Source organism: Ostrinia furnacalis, unplaced genomic scaffold, assembly GCF_004193835.3.
Source record: "Ostrinia furnacalis isolate ACB-3 unplaced genomic scaffold, ASM419383v2 OfSCF1431, whole genome shotgun sequence".
NCBI lineage: Eukaryota > Metazoa > Arthropoda > Insecta > Lepidoptera > Crambidae > Ostrinia > Ostrinia furnacalis.
Genome location: NW_021131670.1, coordinates 276,762 through 298,856, shown reverse-complemented (window position 1 = coordinate 298,856; position 22,095 = coordinate 276,762). Strand labels below are relative to the sequence as shown.

General features: G+C 35.8%; 1 protein-coding gene across 4 annotated transcripts in view; it reads right to left on the bottom strand.

Moving 5' to 3' along the window:
* The window catches only part of LOC114352715 (hypoxia-inducible factor 1-alpha), a 112,340-nt gene that overhangs the window by 46,886 nt on the left and 43,359 nt on the right, over positions 1-22,095 (bottom strand). The gene's annotated exons all lie outside the window — the stretch shown is intronic.

Below are 22,095 nucleotides of genomic sequence, written 5' to 3'. Positions count from 1 at the left end.
CTCAGTTGTAATTTATTGTTTTAAACTTTCATTGCCAGGAGCTTTGGAATTATTGAATCGATATTGCTGTCGAGTACCTTTTTGATGTTAACTGATTTTGATCTTAGGAATAGTTCGATATTTAGTTGAAAACTATGGCGAGGGTCGATATTACATTCCAAAAGTGTAAACCTATATTGATGAGAGATATCAACATCAATAATACAGTATGTCATTTTTCGTGATTCTTATGTTCGTCATCGATGTGCTGTCGTAAAAATCAAGCTTCAACTTTTAAGGGCACGTAAATGAAGTTTCAAACTCTAGTATCATTCCATAACAAAGGCCTAAAGCCCGTGGTATGAAATTACACTCAAGAAGATACACACTTAAGAATTGCCACCAGCCTGTTCAAATATTGAAATTCAAACAATCTTCGGCTTGAATCTAAATTTTGTAATTAATACGGCCCTACGAGGAATCATTGTATCTTTACTTGGTACGAACGACGCGACGCGAGGGCACATCAATTATATCAATCATTTATGTGATTTTTAATAGACGCTATCTTGCAAGAAAAATGTAGGCTGATGTGCCGTCGTCTGTAGTCTGTACCTAGTATTTTCTAGAAAAGTTACCACTACTCATTTGTATAGTAACAGAGGTGACACATCATCATAAAATCGCAGTTCGCAGGTGGATCTATAAGGCCGGTCTTATCGCACCTTATCAGCGATCTTTTTACAACCCACGTTAACGAGTGTTAACGTATGATGTGATAAGATATGCAATTTGTTATTATGAATTAAAAACAAATCGTCTTAGAGCAGATATAACAAAATCGTTCCTAAGAAGCATCGATATAACTTGATCATGATAATCTTCCAAAAACCAGGATAAAAGCTATTATATGTCCTTTGCCAGAACTCAAAGTATCAAATTACATCAACATCGTTCCAGTGCAGTAGTTTATGAAAGCGTAAGAGACAGATAGAGGTACTGTCGCATTTATAATATTAGTAGGGAAGTAGGGATTGGCCTCTGCTGTCGGATTTTCCCTTCGTGATTCCGTTCTAATAGAAATTCTTGCAATCAAAAACACAGTCGTAAAACCGAAACTAATCTGAACTGAACCGAAACTTCTCTTTATTTCTCACCATAAGCATAAATATGAATTTTGATTTCCGTAACTTTAGAAACGATGGTTCCCATACAAACTTCCATCCCCTGTTACACTCTCCTCAAGTTTTGCTTCAGCGGTGAAGACTTGAAACGTAACAAACAGACAGTTAACTTTCGTATTAGATTTGTTTGGATTGTTGTTAATTTAGTTAAGACAGAAGTGACTGATTGTAGCGCTTTGATGAATTCTGGTTTGACGATGCTTTTCATATTTACTGTTTCATTTTCATGTGACATTTTATTGTGTCTATTATATTCAGAAACCCCATAATTTGTTTGTTAATTTATATTGTAAGAAATCCGATCAACTACTCAAGTGGTTTTTTAAAGCACGCTCGCAACGTTTAAGAAATACCTTTTCGAATGGAAGTAAACGTAAGACTAAAGCAAAAACTACAAAACACATTTCAGTTTATCCCCTCGACATAAATCTGTCCCTATTGGTACCATTTACCGACCTAACGATTCTGGCGGCTTTCACCTAATCACAGTAAGTATCTATTATGAAGCTCCCGAAAACTGAAGTACGTAATTAAATAATTTCTGGGTCAGCTGACCTTTTGTTATCGCCGCCTTGAGACGAATCGTTCGATCGTAAGGTTAATACTATCAGGAGTTCAAGTTATCAGAGTGAAATGGCCATTGCGTTTTGACGTCTTCGTGGCGTGACGTCATTTTATTTATTTGATCACTAACAAATCCTTGTAAAATGTTTTGCTTTTACACAGGTTTGAAACATGGAAAACGAGTTCTGGTTCAAGCTGTACTTTTTTATTTTAATGTACGATTAGTGACTAGTGCACATAGTTTGCAATGAATGTGAGATCATTCCTGTCGTATTCAATATCATTTAATACAATTATGTCTTTCAAAACAGAGATTGCTTAACTATTACATCAATTAACAGTTGTTAGCTTTGTATTGTGTATAATAAAGAGAGTTCATCTATCTAAGTATTCTTACTTATTTATTCATAAATTAGAGAATAAAAAAAATTAAATATGATTAAACTAGGAGTGTGGTTTATTGCTCTATTATTTACTCCAATGCAAGTTATCATCACTGGTTCTTCGATAACCCACATAAAGATTATCGCACACTTTATTGTAGGTGCATAGTTACATTATCGATAGCGGAAGTAGTATGAACATTATAATCTATTTGTTATAATGCGTGCATAATTATTCATGTATTACATTTATTGTGAAGTATTCGTTTACAGCTGCTAATATTGTAATAATAACCATTTACCTTTAACAAGATGACCATAAAATATTACTGATCAATCGGCCAAATGGTGGTTTATTCCACTTTGATCACCTGGGTGGGATTGGGTTTTTATTGGCGGTCAAGATGCAGATCCTGGCTACACAGGAGTTGCAGCGGTGGGAACGAGAGGTGGGAATAGTCCCGCCCTGGGTGATCAAAGCCAGGTAATCAAAGTGGAATAGATCCAAGATAGTGATAGTGAGCCAAGGTCACCCTGCGCGGGGCGATGGGGGGCTGCCAGCCGACGGGGTTAGCGCGCGCGAACACGTGCATGTATTGCCAGTAGAGAAATTAAACGTTTTACATACCATCTAATTTCCGAATAACACGCATGTTATGCCACCTCCACAAGCACAAACACTTTAGCTCGGTATATTTGTTTGTATTCAGGTCCTAAAACAACATTGCCGTAAATTACGTCCTCTTCAATTTGACTTTCACAATAGCATTTGTAACCTTAAATTCCATTCCACCCACCTAATAAACAGGATCGAAATAACAACGTTAGATTGGATTATTTAAATATCCTCAAAATACTTCGTCGACTGTTTTCGTTTAAAATAGAAAGCTTGACGGGCGGTCGATATGAGAGCCCTCAAAATTGTGGGAAATGTGACATTTGTTGCCGATCTTGGAACCTTATCGTGATAATTAAAATTATATTATATTTAGTTAAGTAAATAAATCTCCCTTAAAATGTGATGTATATCTTTACACATTTTACAGCAGACATCAGGTAAAAGTTATATTAGGATTTGAACNTATTGAGATTTGAACTGAGATGTAGAAGCTGTTTTATAAAAAATAATTAAAAAAGAAGAAGAATACTCGTAACCTATACGATGGGTACATATAGCACGCGCACGAACTCACCCACAACATTTGCCCCCAACATGATTCAAATCCCAATCTATATTTGTGTTGCATTCCAGTACGAACCAGTAGAACAGACCGCCTCCATAACCAGAGGTTATTCGGTGAAGGCTAAAGGTTAATCAACAAAGCGAAGACAACAACGGAATAATAATTGCCCCGAAACAGATGAGTAAATAGAACGGTGAACTTTTTCGGGCAAATGCCGCGAATTCGCGTCTAATAAATTCAGTCCTAACTTCTAGAATTATATGTAGGTATGATATAATAACGGAGGAGGCCGAGTGGGAAGATATGGGTCAGATAGGCTAAATTGTTCTCTCAACAATGCCGTTGCTTGGGTACTGAAATTATTATGTCGTCGCCTTTGAATAAAATCTTTGTGTATTTCACACAGTATACAGCTCAGGTCGCGAGCTGAAGTTTACACATAATTTTCAGCTAATGAAAGCACTGTTGTAGTAGTACATTTGAGTGTACATCCGTTAAGGTACTTAAACTTAGTCTTGGAATAAGAAAGTCTCCATGTACGAGTAAGTACTCATCTTTATGCAAAACAGCAATCCCATCCCAACTAATATTATAAATGCGAAAGTAACTCTGTCTGTCTGTCTGTCTGTCTGTTACGCTTTCCCGCTTAAACCTCGCAACCGATTTTGATGAAATTTGGCATAGAGATAGTTTGAGTCCCGGGAAAGAACATAGGATAGTTTTTATCCCGGTTTTTGAAACAGGGACGCGCGCGATAAAGTTTTTCTGTGACAGACAAAATTCCACGCGGGCGAAGCCGCGGGCGGAAAGCTAGTAAATAATAATTTCCATGCTTTAAGTACAGCATGGTACATGCGGTTTAATAGCAAAGCCACGCAACAAACAAGATCAGTCGTAAGAACCTTCGATGTTATATGGTAAACAGTGGGTAAGCAAACAAAGGAGAGCAAACACATAAATAAGTTCCTGCCGAAAATAAGACTCCGCCCGGGAATGTCGTCACGTAGACGCCTTCATTAGGGAAATGTCTGAGGAGTTAAGGAGCCAAGGATATATTAGAAGTTTAGCAGCATATTTCAGGAATCAACTTGATGATTGTCAGAAAAATGGTTCAGAGGTTCGGAAAATATATTGACGGCGTCAGACCTTAGTCAATATTGCTAAAACCCACACAATAGAAGATGTCTGAACAGGTAAATTGTATAGAGACAGAGGTCCAACTTTTAGTTGAACCAACAAAATAATATCACTATCATACATAAGGTTCGGAAGGAAGGAAGGCTGTTTCTTACGACAGTTTGTCGATCAGACACTGGGACGCCAGTACAAAAGATATACATATTTGGGTGTTCCTTGATTGCTGAAAACAAAAATATCCATACATTTGATTAGATGCCTACAGAAAATTACTCTCGAATTGCTCATAAATTCTGTTTCGTCGTTTTATTTGAATCAATTAAGCAAATTGAGCGTCGCTTTTAAATCAATTGTTGAAAATTGGGTGCCGATAATAAAGAAAAAAGTCTTGCGCAAAAAAAATGTCGTGAAACAGAAATTCTAATGAGATCCCAAACATATGCTGCCTGAAAAGCTGTAGCAGCTTAGGAATAAAATAAAGGACTAAAAGTAATGTTTAAATTGTTTCGAAGACCTGCTTACTATTTATTCTGTGGTGTTCATTCAAAAAGTTCGTTCGTTTAGTCACTTCAACAACAATGTCATTTCGGTGTCACTTGAAAGAAAAGGTTCTGTTATCTCTGAATAACGCAGACATTTCTAAAATATTATGTCTACACTCTACAGTCTACAGCATATTCTACTCTAGAGTTACGTGATTTTAGAGTATATCTGTCGCTGTCGCTCAAACCAGCCTCTCGGTGCGAAAGAAAGATTTTAAAGATCAGAAAATACGAAGTACCTAAGTCTAAGTAGTTATGGAGGACGACAGATGATGTAAGAAAATCTTTATTTATGTGTCTTTTTACTTGATCCTCAAATCGATGTGTTGTCCTTAATAAAAACATATTACCAAAAATGTGAAAATAAATGAAGTCCACCAAAATTTGGGTCAGAAAAATAACAAAATGTAATATTTGACTCCAGAATAACTGGTTTTTATTATAAGAGCCACTGGCGACGTAATTTGGGTGGCTCGTAAAACTGCCCGCCTTGTTATCTAGGTCTTTGGTATGATATGGGAAACTGCTGAAATGGCTACCTTCTGCCTAGCCGATTTCCACGACCGTAACTGCCCAAAAAGGTGCTTCGAGCTTACAATAATTATCTGGGATAAATTACACTAATTAGGAAGCCGTGGGATATAAATTAGTTTAAAACAGAAATTGAAATGGGTTTGACGTTATTTTTATTTTTTCGCTGAAAATATTACAACGGAGTTTGCTGGCTTGGATTTCGGGTTAACAAAGAATTTATAGCACACCCACCCTTTAGGAGCTTTTTATATTAAAGGCGTAAAAATAGCCTGTGAGACTCCGGGAGAGTGCTGGTGTTGGACCTGTGAAATGATTTTGAATACAAAAATTTTGTCCCTAGATTTGTGTCGTCAGAATACCGGTTCAGGTTTGGTTCATGTTTGATTACTTATGTAATTTATTACACGTAGATAAATAGACTGCAGGTTATTAAAGTAAAACGAATTTTAGATAAATTACTCAATTATGTGCCTTATTTGGTCAATAATATAGTTAACCCAAGCCACATTCTGAATTCTGATGCTGTATTCGCAATCAGTCCCCGAAACAATTGAGGTCAACATTTGTTGTTTGATATATTGACTTCATTTTAAAGGGAGGCCAAAAAGAACGGGATTATCCGCAAATGAAAAAACAAAAGCAGTAAATTGAAACCGCTGGCAATAAATAAACGGCGTCACGCCGTTTCTGCTGAACAAGAATTGCTAGAATTGTTTGCGCTAATTAACTTTCAGCCTCACTAATTACTTTTGGTATCTCTTATTATCTATCAAATTTCAAAGAGCTCATTCCCACGGCAATCCAGTTTTGCGGGATACAGTAATGCAGGACCCTGAATTACAAATTTGAACGGTCTGGTTTTTTACGGGACACTGCAAACGGGATATTCGTGTGAACGTTAATATTAAAACATAATTATAATACTGCTAAACGGGATCGGGCAAAAAACGAGATTACCTCCGTGGGGACAAGCCCTATCCAGTATATTATTTGGGGAATTTAAAAATGTAATTTCATAGAATGGTGGGATGTCCGTGGGTAGTTATTGGGAAGCCTTATTAGCATAGGGCGAATTGGAATATTAGCAAAGCTCTGCTATTTATGGAATGAAAAGATATCCTTAATTTATATCTACAGGGTGAGCAAGAAACCAGAATAGTCCTTGAAAGTACGTACAATACCGATGATCGAGATAGAAATAAATGGCGGCGCATGATTGGGAAAGACGGCCCTGTATAAAGGGATAACGCGAGGCAGAAGAAGTATACCGAAATCGTGATGATGTATTCTGTGTTCTTTTCACATAGATATTTTGTAACAGGCTGTGTAGACTAAACAGAATCTAATTACATTGACTCCTAGAAAAACGAAGTCGTATAAGTAGACAGGGTACATCATTCAATGTAATATTTAGGTAACTTGATTCCTAGTAGGGCAAATCTAAGTCACGTACGTTAAAGGTTACTTCCCTTGCAATATGTTACTGTAAGCGTAATACGGGTATTGATATCGGCGACAGAGACAAGGGTTCCTGCCAAAATTACCGATCTTCTGACATAGCTAACAATGGAATTGATAAAATCATGATATCATATTGGGCAGAAACGAGAGGTTTTGTGTCGAAATGAGAAAGTGTCTTGCTGAAAAAGATAGGAGATTTAAATGGAACGTAAAATATCAATGTCGAGAGATTATCGGTTGAATTTGAGTGCACGTGAAGGTGAATACATAAGTAAGAGGCTATCTTTATTCCAGGCGTTTAAGAATAAATTTGTCGAGACAAATTGAGATGCGGAGGCAGTAGAAGGGAAAATGAAAGGCTTTCTATACATAATCCTCGCATTTCTTGCCGGGATCTTGGAAATTCCAGTAATTTGCCGAGATTCCGGATTAGAAGATCATTATCCATCGGCTTTTTACTACCCACGAATTCGCAAGTTTTTATTTCTATTTTTAACGTTATATTAGCCAGCTTGTTACCAACTACGTAATTGGTATTGTTTTTCGATTCCAAATTATATGAAAGACATGTTTCACTAGCAAATGGGATTACCATTTTACCTTTGGAAGTTGTCTAATGTAAGTCTATTGGTTCGACAATATTACTTTGTATTTCAAATGATATAAGGCCGAATAGGTTTTATTTATTTTATTATTTTAACTAAAATAAAATGAATTCGAATACTCCAATGGGACTCGATTGGTAGCTTACGAAGACACGGATCACGTAGAATATTAGATGGCATAAGATTATGTACCAACGAAGAATCAAACTAGAAGCTAGAAGCACTAGAAGGTTATGCACTATTTGCTTTTAGTGCATATCGTTAGGTGTTGATTTTATTTTAGATAGTAGGTACTTTAACAGTAGCATACTCGTTTATAGTGGATCACACTTGTTATTTATTCATACCGTTTATGTTGTATTGACGTGATAAACATCAAAATATGAACGTAAAATTAAATCGGCATCGTAGACATAAATTACAGCTTGAAGGAAACCGACACCATAAACCGTTATCGGTACAGGGTGTTGGAATTCCATGCAGCAACACAGCCTTGCTTCATATTCGACACGCTCTACAATATTGGTATCCGTATAAAGTTTAATAACTTCCACGCGCGAACCCACGTTTATTCAAATATCAGGGAAATTTTACGGCCTTCAAGTTGGAATATTGGGTCGAGATCTTTATATTTAATACATTAAGAGCAGTTCAACAAGTTCAAGTTTTGCCCAAAATATTCATATTTCTCGGAATTTATGCTATAAATTCTCACCTCTTACCACAGTTCAAATTGGGGACTCTGATCTGACAGTAAAAAAAATTGTTCATGTATTTTTCATAATCCTCAACCCGGGCCAAATGCTTCATTTGCCTCTGATGAATTTGAACAGTTGTGCTCTTACAGTGGATGACTGGAAACTATGACGTGATGGCGATTTTTCATAAAATGACTAGTTTAATGAGACATTATTTCGATTAGTAATAAGTAATAATTATTTCAAATCATCCCGTATGCTCCGTTTGTTTTTCTAAGCTACTTTTAGATCCACTTTTCTCAGGAACTAATAAATCACGTCCATCACGCCTAAAATACGTATTCTCTTGACAGAAAGTTTTATATTATACATATTACTGTCGCAGTCACATGGAAAATTGCAGAGTTAGTTTACGAATAGTCGTTACGTATAATGATATTTTGGTCGCCGCCTCGACCTGCCTGCGTTGCCCGAAGGTCTAGCTTCTCATACTAGAGATGTTTTCGCTTGACAGCTGTTCGGATGCCAACGTCGATATACTACCGGGCCGGGAAACTTTGTGGCGAAAACTTATCCATTTCGGCGTGTCGGAGCCTATCAAATTGAATTTTGCGTCACATCGTAATACGTTTTTCTCGGCTCCTGACTTTATACTCTGTGTAAGGGACTTTCCGTCAGCGCGGGTAAATTTGAATAACTTCGAAGGGACAAATTGGTTTTCGCCCTTGCCTACTAACAGTAGAGAATTTCACGGAATTTCAAGAAGTTAATTTTCATCGCCAAACACTATTCACAACAACCATTGGATAAGTTCATGAAAAGACGACATTAAATTATGTGCGAAATCTATTTAATTACATTCATTAATTTGATTTGAATGAATGGTTAATAAATCTTTCGGTCAGTTGACTATCAAAAACAGACGTACCTAAAAATGCCTCAATTGACTGGAGAGTCTAGCGTCATATTATGTACTAAACCTAATTGGGGCATGATTTTAATCCAATTCCATGTTATTAATGTAACTTACTGTCATAATGAAACGCTTCATCGACCGCGTAATGACCAATCCAGTGGCAACCGGACACTTTCGGCTGACGGAAACTTTTATTTGTCCCAATTAACTGTCATCGCATAATTATAATTACAGTGTGTTTACCGCATTGATACAGTTACGAGTTGGCGCCGAGAGCGAAGTGAAATAAAAATGTTTTGCGAGTGACTCACACGCGCGCTTATTTCAGTGCTGCGTTCAAGTTCAAGGTAGAATGGAGTCGTGATCGGTGCGTGCCACTTTTTCGTCCGTGTTTATTGACGGGAAGTTGTTAAATAAAATTATACTATCAGTAAGTGCGTAGGTACTCAATAGAAATAATGGTGTATTATCAAGACAAATCAACACAAACACGTTGCTAACTACGAGTAAAACAAAAATCGCAAAGAAGTTGAACGATACTCCGAAAAATACTAAGGATCAACAGAGCTCTGTAAAAAAAATTGAAATGAAAACTTCCCTAAGGAAAACGTCCTGTCTACAGGATATTACCATAAAAAAATGTAAAAAAAAAACCAAAAGAAAGCGAAGATAACAGATGATAAAACAAGTGAAAATCGGCGCGTGCCAGTTTCGGTTAGGTAACGTGTGTGCGAGCACGTGCTTATATTGCTATTCGGTAGCCATCACTCGGGGACCGCATGATAATTTACCGACAATTGAAGACACTGTTTTAGATCTCACACCATGACCCAATCAACATTAACGTCAATGGAAATTAGCTAATGTATAAATTAGTAATCAAATGTATCGTCCGTCGTCCCGTCTAAAATGAAAACAGGAATTCTATTCGCTGTCATCAAAATTTTTAAGATATGCTATCAACATAAAATAATCATGAAGTTTAGCAAGAAGAGAGTAGAAAATTTTTGTATTACTTCTAGAGTGAATAAAGTAAGTATGCGAAAATTTGACAGATTTTTAATAAAAAATGCTCATCATTTATCTGGTTATTTAATAAATGGGTACCGATTATGCTAAACTAACCTAACTCAACTTCAAAAAAATATTTATGTGCTACAAGATTTCACAGTTGACGTCTTATTAATCTTATTAAAATACAGAAAACATACATTGTGCCAATTTGGCACGCAGAACAAACAAGACACTTTGTAAAAAAAAGGATAAAAAATTGGATTTTAAAATGAAACTAAACTTTCAGGATTCTGGTCACGGTACATTACACAACGTAAGTAGCTCGCTTTGAAGTCGACGGTAGAAAAAAGTAGAAAAAAGGGGTAAAGTAATTTTGCGATTCTTCGCCGGCAGCTGAAATAAAAGCGATCAAAGACGCTTTGAGATTCTAACTTAGAATATTACGTGAGTGAGTAGTCTCAGACAGAATCAATTCTTCTTCTCATAACGTGTGGGCTGTAACAATCCTGGTGGGTATTATACTTGATAAGCCGTAGCCGAATTATCTTATAGATTTAAGGCCAAGCGCACAAATGATTTCGAACTGACGACTCCATTATTAACACCCCAATCCGCACCGTTGCAGGCGAAAGACAATTTGTTTTCAGAAGAGCAGTAAAACTACGAAGAATATACGGAAATATTTTCCTAGGTAAGTAACTATGTGTACACGACACGTCTGTGCATAAGCATGTTACTATGGAGAAGAAACATCATAGTTACATAACATGCTCTATGGTCGTTGAACGCACAAACACAAATGGAAATTAAAATGTAAGTAGAGAGTGTTAAGACCTTGTTTAAGATGCTGGATGAAGTCTTTCTGTAATCAACCAAAACCACGAGCAGTGGCTTGTATGATCATGCATGAGAAACATAGCATCAGTGAATCATTTATTATTTATTTGCTTCAGTATTTCACTCACGGGACGACGAACTTAGTAGAGCAGTGATAGAAACTAATGTAACAGGTTCACTGTTACATTAGTTTCTATCCGGCTACCGTCTACCGGCTACCTTCGAAATTACCATTTCAATCAAAGTTTCATTGCAAGGGTCGTGTTTTCGTAGAAGTATAGACAACTATCGCAAACTTTACGTTAAAAACGACGCTGGAATATTTTGTTGACGCAAACATTATTGTGATGTGGGTCCAAGGTGCCATGTTTTTTACGTGTAAATTCGCAAACACCAAAATTTTCTTTTATCTAAACATAACGCAATATTCTTTCGATCACTCGTTTACGTCACAAAAAGGCGTGCTGTGTGCGATAATATTTTTTTATTACGCACTCGAGTGAGAGCAAAAATAACGCAGATATTTTGGGCTGAACAGTTAAAGTGTGACAATAGTTTAAGGGTCTCCTTTAATTTTAGAACTTTTAAAGCGAGTGTTGATTTTATTTCACGAGGTAAGTGTCTCTCTGGCAAAAACTGTGAATTCATTCAAACCTTTTTCCGAAGTCATTAGTCTGTTTCCCGGAAATGAAAGCCGAAAGCACTTTTCCCTTCTTTTTCTATACCTCAATGTACTTATGTAAGAGTTCACTTAGAGTACTTATTTACATAAAATACGAGGTGGGTCAGCATCAGTCGACATTTCATAGGCTAGGTAATTTTATATTCATAGGTTTTCATGACAAACGCATGAACTTTGTTTTTTTAGCGGTTAGCAACATATCCTTGACACCTGTATAGTATCTATTCATAGTACACATTATGCGCACGTCAACACTACATAGTACTCCAACAAGTCTGGTATTAGCATATTTTTACGTCAATGGTCTTAGCNTATGATCTGAGATCCAGATAGTATAAAAATCTATGATTTCTGAACAGAATGAAGATTGTACATTTTTCGTAGAAAAGGACGCAATACATAAGAAGAAAAATAGCTTTTTACGTTAGTAAAAGTAACGGAATTGACAGACTTCATAAATAAACCAAGAAACGAAACAACAATCCACACTGTTTAAATCCCCGAATGATAAAGCATGAATTTTGTAGAAGTATCAAAGTTTCAATTCAGGATTAAAATTATGAAATTTTTCATTGTTCCGTGTAAAATTAGCTAGAAGGCCATTTTGGTGGGTGACAGTTAATTTAATTTTGCTAAGCCGGCCACTCTTCTGCGCCGTATGAAAATTTTATGGATGTGGACCGCAGGTGGCTGAAACTGAAACCCTTACCGTAACGTTATATCAATGTGAGCTATGGTTATGGAATATTAGATGTAATATTCAGAAATACTATTTATAGTTCAGTTATTCAGCTGAGATTCTTATCTTATCCCATCTTCGTCTTAAAAAATATCTCGTTAAGGGCACAGTTATAAATTCTGACACTGCAATCTACTAAACGGGACCCTGCGAAAAACAGTTCCTGTTGAGAAGTCTTCGTGGGAACAAGTCCTTATGTAAGTATCGGTTTCTACTAAAACATCTGTGTAAAAAATCTTCAGGCGTTTACGCAAAATTATTTTGGTTATGATATTTATTTTGTATCCCTCCTTTATCTTCTGTGGCGTCGTGATTTAGGTTTGTGTTTGCTTTGTATTCGTGATGATATACGAGTAATGTACCATGAATATTTGAAAGACCCTCCTTCCTTGGAAACAAAGTTTATTTTGCAAAGGCTTTCTGGTTCAATATCTGTACCATTATTATCGTATTGCATAACTATTGTCTTAATAATGAATATTTGTTCTCTCAATAGATAGTTAGTTATCTCTTGATAGAAGTTACCAAACAGTTTTGCATAGTTTCGAGTTCAGTCATAATCAATGAACGATAATTCATCGTGTGATGTTAATCTTTGGTATGATAATTGCAATTATTTAATGGATAATCATTACGCTGATAAATAAATATCACGGTCTACGTGCGTGTTTGATAAAAAACAATACATAATAATACTTCATAAGACAGCACATTTAGGATCTCGTAGACATATACAGGGTGGAATTTCGTAATGCCACCTGAAGGGAAAGTACTATTAATACTGTAGATATAAATTTTTACTCAAAGAAAACATTCCTTTATTTTTTTAAAGAAACAGAACTGCATTCAAAGATTTCCAAAAATTTGCTTGCTACACCCGGGAATCGAACCAACTAAAATATGTTAAAAATTACACCCTGTATTTTTATTGCATCGATCGTTAGGGTTAAATATAGGGATGAAATCTTTCATACAAACTTGATAAATCAAATGTAAGGAAAACCATGAAATCTTAAATTAATGTAATAATTTACAGAAAATTGTATGGTATGAGGTAAATATCGAAAAATTTTCGAAAATCTATGAATGCAGTTCTTTTTCTTTTCAAAAATAAATGAATGTTTTCTTTGAGAAAAATGTTCTATCTACAGTATTAAGGGTACTTTCCCTCCAGGTGGCATTACAAAATTCCACCCTGTATATGTAATGAGAAAATTAACCTCCTTCTGGCGTAGTGGGGTAAAAAGGGCTTAATTCAATCTAATTTTTATGTGGCTCTTTTTGGGGCACTTACACGTGCCAACCACCGCTGCTTCTAATTTATTTACAAAAGAGTTAAAACCCTTAGTATCAGAGAACCTCATTTTACAGCATGTGTGTAAAATGGATACATAAAGTAAAGTGGATATATTTNTTTGTTAGAAAATGTAACTTTGTAAAATCATTATAAAACACATACTCAAATTTGGTGAACTTGTTCAGTGTACCGTATAGATGCCCCCATTAAAAGGAATGTAGCTAGTTTAGAAGGACCCTGTATTTATAGTATAATACATTTATATTCACAAAAAAAAGATAACGCAGTGTTAAACGTTAAGGGATATTTAAACTTTTGCGAGTACCTATTTAGGAGGGCGCTAGACGTTAGGACGCTACTAACCGGCCAATCTGGAAGTCATTGGGGAATGCCTGCCTATGTTCAGCAGAGGACGTCTTGTGGCTAAAATGATGATGAATGATTACTAGTATTCAGTAATAATTTACGTTAACTTAACTTCATCATGAAGCGGTTTTTTTTGTATAGAGTTTGACAGATTTTTCACGTTTGTTAAATCAAAGTAAGATGGTGCAACCCAGCCTAAGGTGCCATCTTTGCGGCCCTATACTTCGGTATAAACTACAAATCTTAGGCAATTCACATCGTAAAGATAGAAACGATGCCGACAGACGTGACTGTCAAGCTGTCGTTACGTTTACGACGCCAAAACGCGGGAAGCAATCGATTGGCTTTCGTGCAACCGTAAAATGGGAGACGAGTTTATTGCGATAATCTGGCGATAACGATTTCAGTACCGAGTTTTAAGACAACTATTAAGTTTTTAAATAATGCGGTAGGGGTGAACTAGGTGAGCCTAGAGACAGAAAGAAAACGTGTATTTTAATTTGAGCGTACTCATTTTCCACTAAGTATCAATTTAGTATGAAGAGTAGAAATTAAGCACGGTTAACGTTATCTCAATTCACAAACCAGGGGGTTACTCGTACTTATTAAAAACCATCTTACTAATGTTTGTTTTTGGTAGTTAAACACTTTTCGTGAATTCGTTTCTAATTCAATTTCAAGTCGTATTACTACGAAAACAAATGTTATAAACGTACAATGTAAGTGTGGTGTAACCACATACCCGCAAGCTGGCCACAAACTCAAACATTACGATTAGTTTAGCACACATTTTATCGTCCTCAAAGTTCGTGTGTGCTCGTGAAAAATCTAGCGCCAAAGTTGCTGATTACTCCTCGTACAGACAGCACATCAAGGTAAATACAGCCGCATCTTATGTCGTTGAAATAGGTGCTATTTTGCAACCAAAATGTATGGTCTAATGTGCTGTCGACTGTACAAAAGCAAACAACACTCAGAGGGATTCCACAATTTCAGTTTGAAACTTTATGAGCTGACGGTACAAGTGAAAATACGTTTTTCGACAATCGTTATTTTACTGGCAGTCAATACTGAACACATTCCTTAATTTAATATGTAGACCCTTTTCAAAACACGTCCTTAATATAGTTTGCTAGCACCACTTCGGAACAACATGGGCTGCTGAGACAACAATTTCGGGACAACATGGTGCCGGAAGAAACTTAGTTCCTTGGTAAANTCCTTGGATTAGACTAAACCAGGACATAAAAGCTAAGACCTTCTTTATATTACGTCACAAAAGTTCATAAGCCCGCCAATGACCCTTTGTAACCTCATAACCTGCAAACTATGGGGATGACCGTAATACAAGAACTGAGACGAACCGTCGCCAGTAGGTCAACTTACCAAATAAAGGGAAATGTTCAACGGAATTTGAACTTTACACCTTTAAAATAAGGTTTAAAATCAATTGAGTTAGTAATTGGCTGTAGAATGACGTGAGGCTGGCCGTACTTAACCATAACCGTATGGAAACAGGAGCCTTAACAAAATGGGATAAAACTATAAAAGCCACTCTAGTAAAAATAAGTATTTTAAAGGATCACTAGTAATTTCTGATGGAATACAATAGTTACTAATTTTTACGACTACAGAAAAAACTATAAAAGCCACTCTAGTAAAAATAAGTATTTTAAAGGATCACTAGTAATTTCTGATGGAATACAATAGTTACTAAATATTATTGTTAACCCCTCTAAGTAAACTAATATTATACATGGATGGAGTGGGTTCGCCACGATAACTCAGCGACCGACGGGATTCCAGCTAACGACTTCCGAATCGGCAAAACCGACATCGTAATCGCTGATCTATTGCCGCCATACTTTACTTAAATATACAGTTATTACATTCAAAAAATATCTAACGTAACAATTTTACGTATAAGACTTCCTGCAGACTACAGATTTTTAATTGGCCGATAGTTGGAGTCGGGCTGTTAATCAGTATGGAGATGTATGAAAGTGCGCACATTACACCGATTTGGTATAGGCCGATTCTTCATACAAATTGATATTGGTGCCAACTATCAGCCAACTAAAAGTCGGTGGTCTGCGCCTAGGCCAAGACTTCCCGCGGACTACTAATTTGTACCCGATTCTAATTTGTATGAAGAATCGGCCGACACCAATATGCTCACTTTCATATAATAATGTCCATACTAATGAACACCCCGCCGAACCAACTATCGGCCGACAAAAAGTCTGCGGCTAGGCCAAGCCAAAAATATACACAATATCCCCCGGTGTCTCATTTTAAAATCATGTTTTGTTTCACAAGTATAATTTATGCACACGTCAACCGACTGAAAGTATTGTCCCCTGCCAAAATGTTTTTGCTGGATGGTTATGTCTGAATATAAATCATTTGGGATTCAGTAAATAAGTAATTTATGCAGTCGTCAGGCGCACAAGTTTACTACCATTTACTAAGTTCATTTACATACACGATGAAATTCTAGAAAATTGGATTCTCATTTGGGAGCAGTGTACTAGTTAAAAAATAGAGTTACGATTTCAGATAATTTCATATTGCAACTAATGTAGTAGAATAACTAATGAACAGATTATTAATTCATTCATTGGTTTAACAACACATTACTTAACAACAATTTTTATATCGATTATGTAGTACCTACCTAAAGTAATGTAGACTACAATAAAACCTTGACTCTCCTCTTACTTAAAATGAAAAGTTGCCTTATTTACAAGAAGATTGCCTATTTTCACGCGTAAACAGTAGCAAGCGAAGGTCAAAACCAATCACCGTCTACGTCGTAGTCTGCGACTACGATATTTGGATAGCCGTAGACTACGATATTTGGATAACCGTAGTCTACGATATTTGTACAGCAATCGTAGTATGTAGGTTTAGTAGCCCCAAATAAAGACATTCATTCTTTTCTTTCACTTGGACCTCCGTACTACGACTTACGTACGACTAACAAAATCAAAATGGCTACGTTTTCACTTAGCTAATCTAAAAACACACATTCTTACCACTCAATTTACTAGAACCACAGAATAAGTAATATACTAGAACCTCGGTTAATTAAAATATACCACTTTAGTCAAGAATACATAATTTTTCACTCAACAATCATGTTAAACAATAGAAAAACGTAAACGTGACAACACATGACGTGTTGACGTACAACTGACAAACACATGCACGTCATTAATACGTAATCCTACGGTAACAAGAGAGAAAAATTGAATTTTCTCGGCGGAAAATTGACAAGAACGTAGATCATAATTTGGATAAACTCTAAAGCCCGTATAGGAACGGAAGACTCAAGATTTTGATTGGTTAATAAATCATTTTTATGACAAAATGTTATTTGATATTTTTTGCGAGACGTAGAATGTTTATGTATAATTAAACGCAAGAACAAAAACCTAATTTTCCGAAGTTCTTAATTTTTAATGCACGAAAGACATCGTGATTTTCATTTTATAGCGGCCATAAATTTATTTCTTTCAACGTAAATTTAATTCAAAATTAACTTTTACGAGGTTATTAATTTTACACAAAAGCCTGTATTCTAAAAGATGCTTAGGATTTCATCTACACTTGGGTTTAAGTCTGGTTTTCAGTCTTAAATTCAAGCATAAATTCAATTCTGAAATGTAATGAGAGAAGGTACATTATCTAAATTCATATTTGATTATTATATCAATTCTAGATTTTATATAATAAAAAAGTTTTGAAAATTGAAAATGTTTATGAAATATTTGGCTTCTAGACTTAATTTAGCACACATTTACAGATACGATTCTGGTACACCTATACTATGCATGAATTCACTAATTAAAAGTTTACAAACTCGACCCTTACGCACTATACAGTTACAGTGTTTCAGGACGTTCGGAAAAGGGCTTTTGTTTACGCGCTGTCTATTAAAGTCAACTAAAGGTTAGTGTAAATCTAAATAGTTCCTATTTTTGAGAAACCTTAAGGTCAGTACTGCCATTTTAAGACCTACATCACCATGACTTTAATTCCATCCTTTCCGCAATCTTTATCATAATATCGCCCTAAATGTAAACTCTTATTAAACTAACAAATCAGCGAACCTAAGTTAGATTAACTAGAAAAGGATTGGATGATAAGAACTACAGCTAATCGCCTGTACAACGTGGAACAAAAGTTACTCTAGCGCCTACTTTCTTAAGGAACCTTAATGTTTATTCAGTGCTGGCAATAAAGCCTACGTCACCGTGACTTTACAAATTCCGTCCTTCCCACGGTCGTCACCCTAATGTCGCCCTAAATGTTGCGTAACGCACTCGGGGCATTTTTCCCTATTAACCCAAAAGGCTATTTATTTTGATATTCGGGCCACGCGCCTCTCCACGCCTCTTTGTACCGGTTGTAACTGCTATGAAATGCCTGTTACTGAATTGTTACAAATTGGCCGTGGAACAATAAATTCTTGGAGCTGACGAATATGTCTTCGTTATCAGCAGTATTAAGGAGAACTGACCTTGTGACTTTGTCCTATTTTTTTTATATAGGTATACAGCATTATTATGATTTTAATCTTCAGTTCATAAGTAAATCTGACAAACCAATTGAGTCATATCATACTTACATTAGCATTATTTATATGGTGAACTCAGCAATATTTGCTAATCTTCGACCTGTTTCACTTTGTGATATCATAATTCACTTTAGCGAAACTATCCTAATATCTCTAACTCCACTTAACCTGATCATAAAGTCACAAGTAACATTATAATCTTACGACGTTCGCATAACAAGGACAATTTAATCAGAGGCCCTTTAATACTCGACAGTGTAGTAACCATTAATATCGGTGTTGTAATCAGTCGGATTGAAAAACGGAAAGGGCAAAGACATTCTTTCAATGAGTCTTTTCTTTTGTCCGTTTGATTTGCCATTCTCGCAGAGCTTTTCTTTTTTCATTGGCGTTTCAATTGTACCTTTTTTCTTTTTCTTGCGTACAAAACATCAATACGCTAATCAGTTAACACTTAAATCTCTTCAAACAGAGGTTAAGCTATTCCTATATATTTATTGCTAGTTTGTAGGACTTAGCATTGTTGCCTTTTGCAGCCTTATCATAAGAACTATAATTCCATTCTTCGGAAGACACGAGCCTTATAGCTTCGAAGACGTTTATGGCGAAAATACGAAATAAGAAAACCAGGTGGTAGAGTAACTTTTATTCAACATTGTACAGAGAAACTACCGGCTGACCCTATAGTTATATTAACCATTAAATCGCTCTTCTCGTTATTCCAATTTAAGTAGAAGATCTACTTCTTAGTTTACCCCGAATTTATATTTAGAGCAATATCAGTGTAACGAACCTCAAATGGAGAGAATTTGTAAAGTCACGGTTCCTTAAGAAAATAGGCGCTAGAGTAACTTTTGTTCTACATTGTAAATACAGATAATAAATCGGCCGTAGTATTTCTCACCGTCCAGTCGTTCTTCCAGTTATTCTGATTTAGATTTGTTAAGTTTATCCCGAGTTTACATTTAGAGTGATATTAGGGTAACGACCGTGAAATGGACGGAATTTGTAAAGTCACGGTGATGTAGGCTTTATTGCCAACACTGAATAAACGTTAACGTTCCTTGAGGAAATTGGCACTAGAGTTATGGACACGCTAAATGATCTTTCGTTCTAGTTTATAGAAATAGAACATAAGGAGCGGTAGGTAGGACAGTGTTAACACTTATACTCGTACAAACGAGACACAATAGTGACACAAATTGGCTTGTATGTAGTATAGTATGTAAGTCATCACTGGCAGCTAATTATGATAAAATGAAATACATAGTCACGGTCATGAATTTACTGAATCGAAATTTTGATATCAAGGATAGGTGCCAATGTTATGGTCATCGTAGAAAACACAAGTCACGCTCAATAGCTAAAATTAGACTGAACAAAGCTTATACAGACACCAAATATTGTACATAGTATCATAAATAAGATTTGTTTGATTGTTTACCTTCCTCAATGATTTAATTGTCCCCTCAATGATAAATTTGTGGCCTTGTAATTAACGCAATATTTTTTTTGTTATTCCTTGTAATTGCCAACCATTCATGGTAAGAATATTAACCAAAATAATCACTAGCAGTATCAGAAAATTATAAAGCATCAAGCGCTTTTATCTCTGAGTTATTCATCCAAATGATTAGATGTGAGAGGCAATTTTTATCTGCAAAATGTTCCAGACTGTGAGCGATTTGCGTCAAAATTGACACCGCGCTCCGCCAAGCAGACGACAGAAACAGATGAAGGTAGTAAGAAAACGTCATCTACCGTCGCGAACCTCATAAGCTGCGTCCACACCGGGCGCATAGGCTCGCGAGCCAAGCTTGTCATCCTGCTCACACAAAAGCAGAATGAGTGTGCGAGCGAGCAGATGTCAAGCTTGTCTTGTGAGCCCAACTATTGAGGAACGAGGAAATTTGATTACGTCAATCGAATAAATAAATTCGAGTGTAAATCTGAAGGAAGAGAACCTATTGGAGATTGTGATAAACACAATTCTTGGCAGTCCCACAAAAATTGGTTGAATTTAAACATTTTATTTTCTGATCAACCCACATGTCACTAGGGTAAAAATAATCTTAGCGCCAGCGATTCGAGTGCACGTGATAAATGAAAATAAATTAAGATTTTCTAAACGCATATTTTACCTACTTAGGGGTAGGTCAGTACAAAAACAGATATACGACGATCAAGAACGATTGATACAATGAATAAAGTGTTTTATTTTTCAAAAGACCAATCCTTCAACGTCTTCTGGCAAACATTAGACGATTATCGTTAATAACAAGGCGATAAAGATAGCTGTGCAGTAAAAAGTAATTTGTCGATAAAAATAGTTTTTAGTGGATACTATTATTATGGCATACGTCTATAGGTACCAGCACGCACAAGGGTCGAGGTCATGGGATGACGTCATTAGAGTAATGTCACGTGTTGACCTACAGAGTAAAAAATGTTTTGATAAACTGTCTGAAGTCTGTTTACTGAAGATAAGCGTAACCTAGGTACCTATATAAGTACATTTTGTTTACGGAACGAGATCGAAAGGTCAAAGAAACGATTTTATGATTTAAAAAATATTTTAGTTATTGACTAAAATTGGATTGGATTATTTAAAACCAAAGCATATACTAGACCTTCCACCTTTGGAATTATAATAGCGTGACAATTTAAAAGAAAACGTATTTTTTATTTATTACTTTGTTCTCTTTTTAGGCTGAAAATAAAATAAACGAAGAAATTGGTCTTCCATTTTTCAAAATTAACTTTATCTTATTGCTAGAGGCGTGATCGTATTGATTCAGTCAGACTGCGATCTCTTGTAAGAAAAATCGACTCTGATAATTTATGTTAAAGATTAAAGTGACACACAGCTTTTTCTTAAGAAATCAAACAAACAAAGCCAAATCTAATCACGTTGAAAAGGTAACAGACGGACATAGTGGTTTTTTTTCCACAATAATATTTTGATGCAAGCGGACTCACGAGAATTTATGACAATTACTAATGCAAGTGAAATAGCAATAGCAACATTTTAAGATCATTAATCACGTGATGTTAAGTACACAACGTTGTAACGCATCGTTATAGTGACGAAAAAAGTATATTCTGTGACAGTCAACAAGCGAAACATGGCGGCAAGCCAACTATGTTAAAATAGTCCCGTGACTGCAAATAAAGCATTTGGACGATAGTTAAAGAGGTAACATGTATTATTTATGGAATAAAAGTATTTTAAACTTGAGCCAAATTGGCTATTGTGGTTCTCATGCGCGAATTATACGGGCCTGTCAAAGAAAATTTATTTGTATAATGGGGTAATTTACACTAGCGATTTGCTGAAACATTTTAATGAGTTGTAAACGCCGTTTGTGAAGATTTTGTATGCAAATTAAGG